Here is a 16,418-nt window from a genome sequence, read left to right as displayed (position 1 = left end):
CAGTGTCCTTTTATTCTTAAAGACTGTTCTTTTACGTACTTTCTCTGTCTTACCTATTTGTTAATTCTGTTTCTCTGTGATATCAAGCATACTTCATTTCATGCTTCATTGTCCAGGTTTTAGTTTCAGCTCCAGTATATTAAATGTTCCCACCCTTTTGCTCCATATTTTATAGTCGACAGTACGGAAGCGTTAAAAGCCTTTCTTGAGCAAAGAGAAAGATGAGTCTTCTTAATGTGGAATTCTCTTTCTTCAGAAACTTGATTGACCCCAAATCTTATGACTCCACAGTCAAAAAAAATAAAACTTATTCAAAGCAAAAAGTATCTCAGCAACACTTCTCTGAAGTTAAAATAGTAGAAATTTTCTTTTTTCTCCCTATTTCCTTTCCCTTGAAATAAAGAAAAAAATTATCTATTAAAATGAAAAAAAAAAAAAGCAGAAAGCTATACAATTTTTGCTCAAGTCTATATATTGTTAGGTATTTTATGTATCCATGGTTTTGATAACAAAATGTGCTACTTCTTTACATTGAAGACTACTTTTTGTTTAAAATCCTTAATTTTCTGGCTCAGTTGTCATAGTGAACCTGATCATAGAAAAAGATTTCCAGGACTGAGGAATTCCTGATAATAAAAATGAGGTGAGTTGGAAAGATCTCTTAGAATCACAGAATCACAGACCTGGTTAGGTTGGAAGTGATCACATTGGGTCATCTTGTCCAATCTCCCTGCTCCAGCAGGGTCATCCTAAAGCTCATGGCACAGGATTGTGTCCAGATGGTTCTTGAATATCTTCAGTGAGGGAGACTCCACACCCTCTCTTGGCAACCTGTTCCAGTGCTCGGTCACCCACACAGAGAAGAGGTTATTCCTAATACTGAGGTAAAACATCCTGTGTGTTGGTTTCTGCCAATTTTATTGCTTGACACCATCAAGAGCCTAGATCCATCCTCTTGACACCTTCTCTGCAGATACTTCTAGACATCAGTGAGGTTCCCACTCTGTTGTCTCTTCTCAAGGATGAACAGACCAAGTTCCCTCAGCCTTTCCTCGTAAGAGAGATGTTCCACTCTGTAAATCACCTTTGTTGCCCTCCTCTGGACCTGCTCCAGGAGCTCCATGTCTCTCTTGTCCTGAGGAGCCCAGAACTGGACACAGCACTCAAGATGTGGCCCCCACTAGGGCTGAGGGGCAGGATGACTTCACTTGATCTGCTGGAAATGCTCTTCCTAATTCATCCCAGGAAACCATTGGTCGTCTTGGCCACCAGGGCACACTGCTGTGTTATGGACAGCTTGTTGTCCACCAGGACCCCCAGGTCCTTCTCCACAGAACTGTTTTCCAGCAGGTCAGCCCCTAGCCTGTACTGGTGTCCGGGGTTATTCCTCCCCAAATGCAGGACCCCTCACTTGACTTTGTTGAATTTCAGAAGGTTCTTCTCTGCCCATCTCTGCAATCTGTTGAGGTCCCTCTGAGGGGCTGCACAGCCCTCTGGGGTATTGGCCACTCCTCACAGCTTTGTGTCATCATGGAACTTACTGAGGAAGCCTTTGCCCCTTCGTCCGAGTCACTGATGAACAAGTTAAGCAATACTGGGCCCAGTATTGAACCTTGGGGGACACCACTAATGACAGGCCTCCAACTGGACCCTGTGCCGCTAATTACAACCCTTTGGGATGTGCCATTCAGCCAGTTCTCAATCCACCTCCCTGACCACTCATCCAGTCCACACCTCCTGAGTTTGCCTATGAGGTGTTGTGAGAGATAGTGTTGAAAGCTTTGCTGAAGTCGAGGTAGACAATAATCACTGCTCTCCCCTCATCCATTCAGGAAGTTGTTTCTTCATAGAAGTCAATCAGATTGGTCAAGCATGATTTATCTTTAGAGAATCCATGCTGAGTACTCCTGATCACCTTCTTGTCATCCATGACAATAGAGATTGCCTCTAGAATAAAGCACACCATCATCTTTCTAGGCATTGAAGTTAGGCTGACTGGCTGGTAGTTCCCTGGGTCCTGCTTCTTGCTCTTTTTGAAGACTGGGGTGACATTTGATTTCTTCCAGTCCTCAGGCACATCATCTGATCATCATGACCTTTCAAAGATTATTGTGAGCAGCCTCGCTATAATCTGGCTAAGTCAATTAGAGATCTTGGAAGCAGCACAGATCATCAAGATAGTGGTGATTAAAGACTACAAGTTTGACCTGAATTAATCACATTCCACAGACTGGATCCACTGTAGTGACCTGACTTCTCTGTGCTTTTAAAAGTCATGCCAAGAAGTCACACGTGGCACCCAGTCATCTCATGAAGGCTGGCCTTCCACTGCAGGGTAAGCGCAGCGCACGTCCTTGACAATATCCTAAGGATTTGGTCAGAACGTGAGGTGCCCTGGACTGGAAAGCCATGGTCAGTACCCAGGGATTTACTAGTAAGCACTCAAGAGAGGACCTCCAAGGCTTGAGAGGGAAGTTGTCCCTTCAGGCAGTCCTGGTCACATTGAGTCACTGGGGAACCAAAAGCCAGCAGTGAGAGTCCTTCTTCAAAGCTTCCTCTTCACAGGACTCCAGTGGGGAACTATAGCAATGGGCCAGCTTGTATCAAATGGCCTGGTGGATCTCACCATGGTGTGTGGCAGAGGGCACAGTAGCAGCCTTAGCTGCTGTTCAGGGTAATTTTTTCCCTTGTGTCATGACAAGCATCCATGGGCCGATGAGTGCCCTACCATATGTTTTTGGGATCCAAGCACACCTCTGTGCTGTTCCTAGCCAAGGAGACTCCGAGAGGACCAGCACGGCATCCCTCTGCATTGGTGGTATCTCCATGGACCTGCCTGCCATGGGGAAGCCTCCTGCAGTTGAAATAAAGGCAACTGGAAGGGACCTTGTCAGGGCACTTCCAAAGGATCCTGCATATTTTCTGCCTGGAGTGGAACTACAAGAAATTTATGAATGAACTTGACACAGGTTTATTTTAATTAAATGTAAAATTCCAGCAGGTATTATTGAAATACTGTCATCTGAGTTTTGCAGAGGATGCTGGGAAGTGATGACAAACCAGTCAAACAAAGAAAGAAACACCAAGGATCCCAACAGATAATGACTTAAAAGGAGGGAAAAGTTGATAATAACAGAAGTGAAGATAAAAATAACAACAGCATTAAAAAAACTAAAATAAAATAATTTTAATACATCAGAATAAAAAAGGAAATCAGCTATATAGATCTTAGTTGTCAGTTGGAATCCTTTGAACAAGACTGTAGAAAATGTAGATTTTATCTTTATTTTGCCTTGTGAACTAATTGCTTCAGAATTAAAAGAAGACATTATCATACTGGTGGTACGAAGATAGAACAGAAAGAAGCACGTGTTCTCCCTGATGCCCATCCCATAATAGTAGTTAAAAACAAAGAGGAAAGGAAAGTTTTCTGTCAGTAACATTTGGCCTTAGTAACATGTCAGCTACTCCTGCTTTGGCTTAATGAAACATCAAACAGGTTGTGCTTCCCCTTACAGCCATGAAAGTGCTGATTGCTGCATATCCGAGGCCTTCAGCTTCTCTGCTGCACCATCATGAGGAATAACCCCAGGTGTCTTTCCTACTGTTCAACAGTTGCATTTGAATGTGCATTAAAAATCTGATTAATTCATCAATGAACAAAGTTAATTTCTGAGCAGGTTCAAAAATTATGTATGTACACACACACATACGTACACACTTTTTAAAATTCCCAGATCAAAACTTCTCCACATAATACATTAAGTATTTAAAGCCACACTTAAAATTTTTAGCGCACTTTCTCTTCTGCACACATTCTTGAAAATTCCTATAAATAAAAATATGAGAGTTTATTGAAAGGTTGACAATGGTTTTCCATTGTTTTGGGTCAGCGATGATGAAATTGAAGGAAATAGTTTCTTATATTTATGGCTGCCCTTAGAAAAGTATAATTTATTAATGGAATTTCTTCACAGATCCACTCTTTTATATGGGCTACACCACTGTTTGCTGTCCAGACATTTTAGTTCACTTTGACCGGAAATATATCACCCATTTTGGAGATAAAATAAGAGTTACTTCCCCTTAGTAAAAGGGCTTTGAGTTTTGTCATGATGTTTCTGTTGTTTGTAAAGCGAACTAAATGGGACACTTTATGGTTTCTGCTTGGACCACCACACAGTGAGGTGTTACAGACTTTCCAGCAGTGATGGTCGCAGGTAAATGCCTACAGATGATCATCATCTCTCGGCAGCCCTAAAAATACCCCTTCTTTGGAGGCATAGTAATCTCTGCTGGGGACCCACGGAGTTCAGAACCCTAAAATACCTTAAGTCCTAACTCACGCATCTACTGAATGCATCAGCAAAAGAAAATTGTGGAAGTGCTTGCGTGGTGTTTTCATTTGGCTTTTATGTGATTGCAGTGGGGCAATTAGTAATTTTAGAGAATAAACAAGACAACTGCTTAGCAGCAGAAGGCAGAAAGAAAGAACTCATCAGTGCTGCCATACTCCCACTCCCATCGTCCCGTTCACATTATCTCAGTCACACACCGTAATTGGAAGTTAAGGCAGCAGTTCTTTTTTACAGCATAAAGATATACAAATAACAAGCATTAAATAAGAAACATCGCACCACATCAAGATTAACAAAAGTAATAATGCTGACCTTGCTAGCACTCAAGTCTTTTCAACCGCAAATAATCTTCCATCCTGACAGGGAAGAGCAAGATACCTAATCCTCTAGCATGTTCATGATAGAAGAATTGCCACTCCTTCCCAATTAATCATTATCAGAGACAGCTCTCTTATACTCAAAAAGATTATTCCTTAGGCCTTTGCCAGTGAAGACTTCTCTTGTACAGGAATGAGCTAGCTAGAGTTCTCTTAACTTTGGTCCAATAATAACCCATGCACTTGAGATCTAGCATTTCCCATTTGCCCAGGCTCAAATGCCCCTTAAATGGCTGTTGGGTGCCCTTGCCCCAGTATCTAAAAGAAAAGCATATCTAAATAATATGGAGGTTTTCTGTTGATCAAAACTAATGTCTGTTTGCAGTTTTTGTAAACACAGTCTGGGTAGAGCTTTAGCATGGTATGAAGATTAATGACCCTTAGAGGAGTCCTGCAGATTTCATTTGTATTCTCCACGTTATGCTTTCACACTTTCAGAGAGCATTGCTGAACTTCTGAACCACTTTGTCAACCTTGTTAATTTGACAGTGATTTACATCTCTCTTAATTCATGCTGGAATATCTTCAGCTGTGGCTATTTGTTAGTTGTTACACTCAGGAGGGAAAATCCTGGACTCATTGCCTCAGCACAAGCTCTTAACACATCCAGCTGAGGAAATGACCTTGACTAAGAGCACCCATCTTTTTAGCCTATGTTGGTACCCAGGTGTGTGTGTGTAATAGCAGTCAGGTGCATTATATATTGTTTGCATTTCTCACTTAGGCTTAGATCTCTGAAATCTTTCTCTTCCTCCCTGAAAGAAGAAAAAGGATTTTCCTTCACAGAGAAATATATATGTACAATCAGATGAGACAGTCAACAGTATTTATATCTACATTCATGTGTTCTTTCTATAATGACTAGAAAAAACGTTCCCTTGAACGGGAGTGCAAGGCTATGCCTGATGAAATTCTTGCAAAAGCTGACACAGTTACACTTGTGGTTAAAATTATTCAGTGTGCTGTGACAACATGCACAAACAGCAGTCAGCACCTCAATTCTGCCAAGTTCTGCTTGCTCTTACCTGGAGATACTGACAGTGTCTCTGGAAGGACAGGCTGCTAAACCAGCAAGCTGCAGAAACATCTGCAACTGCTGCAAACTGTGCTGAACTGTTTTTTGTATTGGAGAAGAAGCTGAAGCTGGGACTGACTGCCTCATAGGGCACCACTGGTTTTACAGAAGTGACATTAGATGGTGTGATCTACTACAGTATTGACTTATTTCAAGGTGGATTTAATGGAGATAACACTGTAGAAAAGGCAGAATGTGAAGCACGTATTTGTTACCTGGCCTAACAGGTAGGGCATCCCAGCCTGCCTGTGGTTAGTGTGGAGACCCCTACAATGTGTCCTTCTTTAAGATCCTCCCTATTTCTCCCGCTGGCCCTATGAATTTTTTTTCTTTTTAATTTTTTTTTATTAGAGTGTAGGTTTTCAGCCCACTAAAATAGGGAGGTATAGAGAACAAACTTGCACAAAATGTTAATTTAAAGTCTCTTGGGCCAGTGCAGGTACTGAACTCAACTTCCATATTCTGAGTGAATATTCTACTTGCCAGATTAAAAAAGGTTTGTAACCACATGGTAATTTTTCTTAAATGTGGTGTCTTTTGTTTGACTGTGTTTTAAAAGGAGATAGCTATATTTTTGGCTGCCAAAGCCAGTCTATAGAGAGGCCCCTGCTCAACCTGCTGCTGACCAACCATGTGACATGGGCAGAGAAGGAGATAGTTTCATAGTCTTACTTCAACATGAGCATAAACAAGCAGAGCTGGAACAGAAAAGTCCCTCCTGCCTGGAGAAGCTGCAGAAGAACTTTCTCTGCTCCTCACGATTTCCTAAGTCAAAGACGGAGGCATCAAGGAAGATTCATTGCTTCGAGAAGGAAGGATGCCTGAGCAGTTTTTGGGATTGCAGCTTGGCTTGTGGTCTGTCTTGCACCTCTTCCCGTCTTCCATCCTCCTTGTGTGAGTGACCCAAGCCAGCAAACCTCTGGTCGCTGGAACTAACCCTGTTACACCGACTCGTTCACAGTGTGACTGCTGTGGCCAACAGAGAAGGCAATGCCCCTCCATCAAATGGGAATAATGATTTTCTTTTCCCTTCTAGATGTTCTGAACTATAAAGATGAAAGTCTTGCACAGGAAGTAAGTTCCCATTTTAAAACAAGCCTGCAATATTGTTTGCCTGCAAAGAAACAAAGGTTACATGTTTCAAAAGTTTGCACAGTAAGTACTTACAAGCTGCACATTGTTTTTCATTACCAATGATTTGTTTTCTTGCAGAACAACTTCTTCTAAAATATTAAACACTGTCAAAGTGACTAATGCATTTTTTTAATCTAAGAACTGCTCAATTAAAAATTTACAAAGCACGCAATTTTGATTTCTGCCGACAATAGTCAAAACCTGTGTATAAAGATTAATTACTTATAAAGTAAAACACATCTTTTAAAAACTGACATTAAAATTGCATCTGCACTATATGTTGGATTCTATTCTACTCTCTTTAAGCAAAGAACTTCTGATGGACTTTTGGTAAAGTTTTATACTGCTGATAGAAATGCACTCTCTGAATTGAGTAGTTTTTGAACAAGCTGAAACTGAGAAGCAAACCATATCTTCTTGTATTTTTGGTTCTGATGCGTTCACTATACCCTATAGCTGTCCAACTTAATGATATAAAAAATATAGGGAATTTTAAATTACATTATAGTGAATTATAATCTGATATCAAAGGATACTCGTATTTCAGATAAAATTAGACAACTTTGTTAAAATCATGTTTAAAACTATTTGTGCTCTTCTGACTGTAACATTTTGTACTGACTCTACATGATGGAGGTTTCTGATGACGGTAAAATATATATTTCTTTTACTATACCAAGACTGCCCTCTAGAGTCTCATTGGGCCAAATTAATCTGTGGTGGAACCTCTCCAGAATATCTTTGAAATGTACATATTTTTACAAGGCCCATTATGCAGTGCTGCAATTTGAATGATACAATGGCTGCTGGAAAAAGTAGGTAATACAATTTCAAGACAAAGATGGGAATTCTTTTTTCACTTGCTGTGAGCTCTGATAACTCATTGCAAAAAAGGAAATACTTGTAACCTCTTTGCTGCACAAATTCTTAATTGAGTCGTAAAATAATAGAAAAATTATGAAAAAGAGATTAGTTTTAATCTCTTCCTAAAACCACATGAGAAATGTGTGTGCCTTTAAAAGATGTCAGAGGGAATGCATGCACGGTAACTGAATTAGGCTGGTACTTGTTCTTTCTTTACAAGTGTTAAAAGGCAGCACTTCTCCCCTCTGAGGGTTGGATTAAGCGTCCACTGGAGCCAATGGCAAACCTTAAGTAATCAAAGAAACAGAATTATTGCACTGATTGCCAGAAGCGTTTGTATTCAGTTGTTAAATTAATAATGGGTATCTGGTTCAATAAACAGTTGTGTTTCCCATTAAATTGTAGCTGCAGCGCTGCTTCTTATTACTTACCAATATATTATGCAAAAAAGGCAGGGTAAAGAGTACAAATGGGAAGTAAACAGACCACACAATATGGTTTTACATTGTACGATGCAATGAAACAAACTTTTAGTGCACCCTTTCAACCATACATGGCCTCATATTATTGGAAGAGAGGCTCATTTTTAGATTAAAGGAATATAATTCTTAATTACAACTGTAACTTAAAGAACATAATATGTAAGATTTTATTTTTCTCCCCTCAAAGAACTGAATTTTTGCTTTTTTTCCTGTTTCCCTGCTCCCAGTAGGAATGGCTTATTCAAATCAGGTTGCATTTTGTTTGGGGGTTTTTTTTTTTGTTTGTTTTTGGTTTTGTTTTTGGGTTTTTTTTGGTTTTTTTGGTTTTTTTTCATATTCTGGGGAAAATCTGGGATAAATAGCCCCATCAAGGTGACAGAAATTGGCTTGACTTAGATAAAGTCAAAAGGATTTGGCCCCCATTGATATTTACTAGAATCTGCATTCATTCAATGATGTTTTTCTTTACTCTCAATCACTCTGCAGGAAGCAAGAAAAAAATCAATCTGGATCACACTAAATAGCACAGAACTGGAAACTTTTTTTTAAACTATAGTTTTGTTGAGAGTAAAGCCCAGTTCTGTGTTACACGGTCCCAAGTTTTGGCAATGTAACTGCATCTGTACTTGTCTTACCAGGGAGATCCAAGTCCATTCTCTTGTGAGGAGCTGTGTAGTTATTCTCTGGTAATTGTGACTGCCACGTGAAGAGGTACAGCCAATCATTTTGGACATCTAGGGCCAATTTCACATTGCGAGGGCAGAGCATGCAGAAGAAACACTACACACACAGAATACACAAGTTTGAGTACGTTGCAGGCAATCTGGGAAATATTTCCATAGTATAACAAAACAATAGCTTACACACATTGTGTTACACATCATAGACCTAAATTGACAAAAACACCTACTAAGTAAACTTTTTTTTTTCATCTAAAAGAAATGATTGGAGTTTAATCTGAAGGCCACTGCATTCAATGGAACTCTGTCCATTGAGATGAGTTGGCTTCTTACTCATCCCTTCTTATCCTCTGTATATTTGAAATAGCAGGAATCAATTTAGACCATCTCCTAAACCTGTCTACACAATCAAACGGTCACAGGATACTGGATGAAGAGTACAAAAGCCTCAGACACTTCTCTGCTTTTCCAGGAAACCATTTTTACTGTCACTTTCCTCACTATTTCCCTTAGCAATAAAGGGAAAATATTCTACATTTCTCATTATCTCTTTTACATTGAAATGAGTTTCCTTTTTTATTTTGTTTTTGTTTGTTTGTTTTTAATTTGGATCCTCTTATTCTGGCTATACTTTGAAAATACTTGCAGTCATTCCTAACATCAAGATATTCTTCTATCTTTTAGGGAGTATTGATTTTTTAAATCCTCTAATTTTGTTGCCTTCAGGCTGACATTTTTCACTATTAGGCCACTTTTTCACTAAAACAGAAACATAGAAAAAAGAGGCATTTTAAGGAAAAAAGCTTACTACTGATTTATCTGAAAGTCACATCAGGGATTTTTCTGCACCTAGCCCTATTACAACCATGATTTCACAAACAATGGATAATTCACCGGATTTGGGTGCTCAACAAAAGAGTTGTTGTATTTGCACTGTTTAGGAAGATATGAGGCATTTTATATAACCACTGGGATACATCTATGAAGGATGTGAGCTTGCACTTGACTGAAGAGCATCATAACCATTGACCTACAATTTACTTTGAGGCACCGCTTTCCTGGAGCCCCCATCTGGAGATGTTTTGCTTTGTCTGAAACCACTGTGATAAAGAGTGGGCTTGTGAGAATGACTGTGCTGCTTGTTATCGATGTTACTCACCTGCAGAGTGGAACTATATGTAGTGTTCATGGCATTCTCACCACCCAACAAAAATGTCTGATTATGCTAGAAGAGGAAATGCTGTGAAGAAAAGAAATTGGGAATTTGTCCTTTCCCCTTTTTCCAAATATTCCTTCTCCTAGTGATTAAAATAGTTTTTAAGACCTAGATTTGTCTTTACTCCCCACAGTAGAAGAAGGGACTTGTTTGAACCAATTGTTGTCAAAGTGAACAACTGAACCACTGCAGATGGGGGTCCATGGACCTTTTCATCTGATCTGGTGCTGATGCAGAACTGAGAGGACATGTCTGCGCTGTCCCTTGCACTGGCATTAACACAACCAGGTGAATAGCCAGCTCCAATTGAAACCTTTAAAAATCACTGATGAAGTTTGGCGCAGACCAGCTTGCAGAAAAGGATCCCCTCTGGACATGCAAAGGGGTGGAAGGGAACGCGTGGCATGTGGCTGAGGTGGAGGAAGGTACAGTAGCCCTCAGAGATGGCAGCTTTAGTAGGACAGTGCCTGAAATATTTTGAGCAGAGTACATAGCCTGTGGTTGGTATAAGAGAAGATCTAGTTCCTGCTCTTCTTCTTCAACATTTTTGCCCACAGGCAGTTTTTTAATCCCATATTTCCAGACTGAAATAAGTAATTTGCCTCCAAAAAATGCTGACAATTCCAAAGTCTTCAAAGACATCCTTTTACTACACTAAAAATTTAACAATAAATTTCAGCTAGAAATTAAACTGCAGATTTGACCTGTGAAGAAACAGCACCAAAACAGTTTTCAAATGGGAAAATCACACATTTTCCCGTATTATAATTAAATGCCCATAACTGTCTTCAAGAACAATTAGATTTGGCAGAACTATTTCTTGAGGAAGGGGATATATGAAGAGGAAAATAACTTGAACATGAGCAATAGAATCTCAGTTAATTTCTGCCAGAACTTTCATTCTTTTACTTATTTTCTCCTTCCACAATACCTTTCACTTAAACCAAACGTTTCTTTTTATGTCTTGGTATCACCAAGTTCATCCTTTCCCTCTGACAGCTATTACATGTGTAAGAACTGTGTTGCCTCTTTTGGAAGAAAATTGCTTCTCAGTGTTGTGTGACTGACAAACAAACTCTAGTCCATCTCTAGTTAGCTTTTTAAGTTTAAAAAAAATTCTCATTTCCAATCCTAAATCCCTGGAGTGTAAGAAAGGAAGAATCATATCATTTGAAGTGTCTAAAGAAATCATTGTATAGGTGTCATCATATTTAAGCTGGTGGACAAGAACACTCAATTGGTGTGTGTTCATGTGTGGGTGTATTCATTTCCACAGACATCCATATAGCTAAATTAAGAAAAAAAAAAAAAAAAGGGTCCACACAGTTTTTTCCCTTTACTCTCAGTTCCTTGCTCTTGCTACATAAGTAGTCAGGTAAGGATTAAAGATGTATTTCTTCTGTGATGCAGAACAAGAGTGCTCTAGTTAATCTAAAGTCAGTTCTGAATTTTGGATGAATTCTTCACACATACCTGTTAAGGACACCACACCATCCTGACTGCTGTGCCAAAGGGGAAACCAAAGTACACACTGAAATTTTGTCCCTATGTGGCAGATGAGTCTTGCTGGTTCCCCAGAACAGGAGGTGCCCGTAGAAGCCTATCTCAGGAGACAATGACACAGGCTGCATTGCACTGTGAGTCTGCACAGATCTTGGAGTGATTTACACTTATACATTTGAAATTAATTTTTCAAAAGCAGCTTAAAATAGCCACTTAGAAACTCTCCAGGTTCTGAGATATTCTGTTGAGATAGCATGGTCTCATTCTGAATTTATACCATCTCCCCTGTAAATTTTGAAATGGCTTCAGAACATCCTTCAGGCTTTCTTTAAGGACCTTTCTGAATTCTTCCCATACCTTTTGCATCTCTTGTTCCATTATTCACTGGATCCCAGACGATGTGCTGGTTACCCTCCTTAGAAGTCTTTCACAGCTGGTACCAGCTCCATAATCCCCACAATTTCTCACAATATCTTCACTGTGTGAAAAGCAAAACCAAAAAATCCTGAGACTGTAGTTTCTTCTGGTGCTTTTCCACAGGCTTTAGAACTAAGTGTGTCACAGGTCTGGCTATACTAAATACAGAAGCAGCATCATCACCCACATCTGGGTCCAGAGTTCCTACTTCCTACTCAACATATGTCTGTACTAAATGTCTCCATCTGATATCACACTTGCGCTCCCCAGTTCAGTCTTAACCTTGTAGCTCATTCTTCATACGGAACAAATTTCTTCTACTGCAAATAAATCCAAAATTTAAAAATTGCATTCATAGTCTGCCATGACAGAAAGTATGGCAGGGGCTACATGCCTTTGGTAATAAATGCACTCTTTTTATTCCCAGTCTGGGGAAAAAAACTACTTTTTTCGCTCAATAATTGCAGATGCTTATACTCCTAGAAACACAGAAAGGTGCCTATAAATGCTGTCCTGTAGACATAATTGTGCTGATAAAGATCTTAAATGCAGTTCAGTGAAACACAGGACTAGGACCTTCCTTGAGTCCTGGCTCTTGATATCACAAACAGTTGTATCCTAAAACTGATTTAATAAATGTATTTGGTTTAACTTTAAAGTTAAGTCTTTTTAACTGCAATGACTTCCCTGGAAGAACTTGAATAATGCTTGGAATCTCATAATTTCAGACCTAAATGCATTTACAATCTTTTTATCTCTATTTCTTCTTATGCCAACATCACCTTTTAATTAAAAAAGTTATTTCCCCTCACTGTGTTTACACACTTGATATATTTATAGATTGCAATCATAGCCTCCTCCATACTACAATCTGCTTATATAAACAAGTCAGCCTTCTGCAGTGTCCTTTCCATAAAGATATGTTCTCTGGCTCTCTAGCCTTCTTAGCCTCTCTGTGCACCTGATCCAGATTCAGTTCACTGCTTCTGGGCAAGAAGAAACACCTCCATTCTAAAGCCTTACAATATCAAAATGCAATGTTGTTAGCCCTTCTCCTTCTCTATTGCCCATCCCTGTAGTACTCCAGAAGTCTTCAGTATTGACTGAGCTTTTGACTTTGTACCAGTATCCTCAGAATAATTCCAACACAATTTTGATGTTCAGTCAAGAAAATGTTAAAAAGGATTGACTCAAAAGTTCATGAACTTCACTAGTAACATCTCACTTTATATTTGAACCTGCCCCTTTCAGCACTACCTGTTCCAGCGTTTGCTCACCTACTTCTCTTGCTTCCTACCTTCTTTACACTGTCTCCAGTGAATCCCATTTTCTCAATTTTGCTTGAGGTTTCCCACATGGCCCTTCTTCAGGCCCACCAGTGCAAATCAAATTGACAAAATCTACTCCCTCTGTCAGTCCCACAAGACTGGCTTTGATTTGTTCTTACTGCACTTTGTCTAATTTTCTTTTTTCTTTCAATACTTATTCATCTTTTCTTTCAAAAATATAATAAACACTTGAGATGATGTTCCAAGGCCTGCAACATTTTTAATCATATTCACTTTTCCAACACCAGTTCATACCCCAATGTTGTTCTCATCTGATTGCAAGACTGTTGAAAAATCTTCCTTGCAATGTTTTAACTGGACACTCCTTTGCCAGATCTTTGAGATGATTTGATTTCCCCTAGCTAGAATTCAATAACATTTCTTGAATGTTACTCCTATCTCAGTCGAAGTTATTTATGTTTCAATAACCTTATTAACATTTTCCATCATTTTGCCCCCACTAAAACATCACATTATTTGAAACTGTATCAAATTATTTATTAGTTTTGATGCTAAACTGAAAATGCCTTCCATCTAGAGGTCAAACAGCCACTGCGTAGCAGATTTACATCTTCTCTAGTCTTTGTCATTTTTCTTGCTGTTCTCTGCAAGGTCTACTTCATGCTGAGTCTCTGGTTGTTGTTGACATCCTTCTTGGAGTGACTGTTCATCCAGTTAGTTCTGAAGTCCTTCCTTCTGAAAACTTCCTTCTGAAGCTTTTTTCGATCAATTTGAGACAAATTTTAATAACATCAGCATTTTGGGCTTAATGTTGAAGGCTCTGAGACCTCATTCTACATGGATTCAGCGTCTAGTTCTCTTTATTTATTCATGTTTACATTCTTACATAGCTATAAGTCTGTTTATATTTAGCCTTACATTCAGCTAATGCTGAATTGCGATCGCTAAACTAAGTTTTCTTCCCGTATTCCATTTCACTTAAATGCCCTTATCACTAACCAAAATGAAGCCTAAAATGGTATCATTCCCTGTTTTAGCAGTGAAACTTTGGTGGAAGAAATCATTTGCTTCTATGTAACATGGAATATTTGAATCATATGCAAGAAACCTTTGACTGTTTGTTTAGCTATTTCTACATTTTTGTGTCTTCTGCAAAACTGTTCAAACCTCTGTTTCATCTCACATCTGTATCACGTTCTTGTTCCTGACAGAAATCACCACTGTTATGTTGCATCAGGATTTACACTACAGCAGAGGCAAGCAGATACTGTGCTGCAGTAAGAAAATCTTATTAAAATGCAAGCACATGTTTAATTTACAAATGTAACCAGTAATGTTTTTTAAAAGATTCCCACTTCAGTTGAATAAAAACAACTGAGACCCTCTTCAACTTTGTCAGCACTGTCAGTCTATAGAATTATAAGACTACAGGGGTCTATGTGATGGTCTTGTTTCTCCCCCTTCACCTATAACATAACGGTGCTAAACCACATAACTCTCTCCCAAGATGTTTCCTGTGTAACAACAGAGTATTTTTAAGGAATCTGTATACTTTGGATGTGGAGATGGAGAAGCCGTTGCTTCCCATGGTAACTTGAATTTGCCTATTTTTAACTTGAATTTTTATTACATGATTATACACTGGATTTTACTAAATCCTCTACTATTAAGTATTTTCTCCTTTCTATGACACTGCCTTCATATCACTTTTCAGTCTTCTTGTTGATAAACTAATTGAGCATTTCAAATTTCATATTTTACTGGTCCCGTATTGGATTGTCTTCTTTAGTTTCCCCACATCATTCCAAAAATATGGACAGCATTAGTGAGGATAATAATTTTAGCTGTGTCTTAGTGCTACTTCCATTTCTATTGCAACTTGCTCTCCTCCGATTCATTTATACTGAACAGCCTTTTTAATTTTCCTGGAAGATTCATAGGAGATTAGCAAGTCATTACCATTATTGGCATGTGTGTCACAGGGGAGCACTAGAGTTGTCAGCTTGCCCAGATAAAATGAGTGATATTATTTTGGCCTTGTCCTCTGACAAAACACAAAATACCAGTCACAAATGGTGCTGATGTGCTGTGCCTTCACACTGATCCAGATTCTCTCAGATTTATTTTCAAAATGCTGCATGCACACCCACCCCCACACGTGTAATTTTACATGCACACACATGCACAGACGCTACTGCTGCCTCAGGGGAGGAAAGAGCAGAGTGGGAGGGTAAATAAGGAGGGATTGTCTCTCTCTTTTGTACAATCTGAGAGTAAAGTTAGGCATTAGATTAAAGAATTAGAGCCTGAAGCACCCTGCTGCTTGGCTGCACTACTGACTGTCCTTAGAAAAGAAATATTAATGTTGTCCCTGATAGGTGACTCACCTGAATGAAGGAAAATGCTGTGACAGTAACAGCTAATGAGTGTGAGTCAAAATTTATATTGCAGGATGAGATGGCTACTTTCTTGAATTTATAATTGCATAGCAATGAAAATATAAGATCGTAATTGTCAGATACTCTGCTTTTCCTGACTTGGTCTTGCTATAATTTTCAATGGTCACAATTTGTTTGAAATTGAAATTCAAGAACTGCAAATCTCAAATGTCAATGGAGTTTTAAACTGTCCTGCTACTAACACTATATAAACTGTGATTTTAAGAACACACTGTATAAAGAACAGGATAATAATCCTGACAGAAAACCATTGGTCTAATGATTCTGTCTAGCAGAATATCACTTCTGGATGTAGCAGTATCTATCAAACAGAAACATTTTTAAAAAGAAGAACTACTGGTTTATGAGAAGACAGCACTCTGGGCCTCTCTAACAGGTTTAACAGGGTAAAATTATCCATATATGCAATAGTATTTAAACCCGTCTGCAAGAAAATTCTGTTTGCTTCATGGATTTTTTATTGACCAATGTTTTTTGTTTCAAAGACCACAAGCTCTGTATACTTTTTGGTACTTAAAACATTGTGTTTCCATGTTCTGGACACTTCAGAATGCTCTCTAAAGG

This window comes from Corvus kubaryi, unplaced genomic scaffold (genome assembly GCF_017639235.1).
Source record: "Corvus kubaryi isolate FWS band 111438036 unplaced genomic scaffold, C.kubaryi_AGA036_p1.0 68, whole genome shotgun sequence".
In the NCBI taxonomy this organism is placed as follows: Eukaryota; Metazoa; Chordata; class Aves; order Passeriformes; family Corvidae; genus Corvus; species Corvus kubaryi.
The sequence above is the reverse complement of the archived record's forward strand: the minus strand, read 5'-3'. Positions refer to the sequence as shown.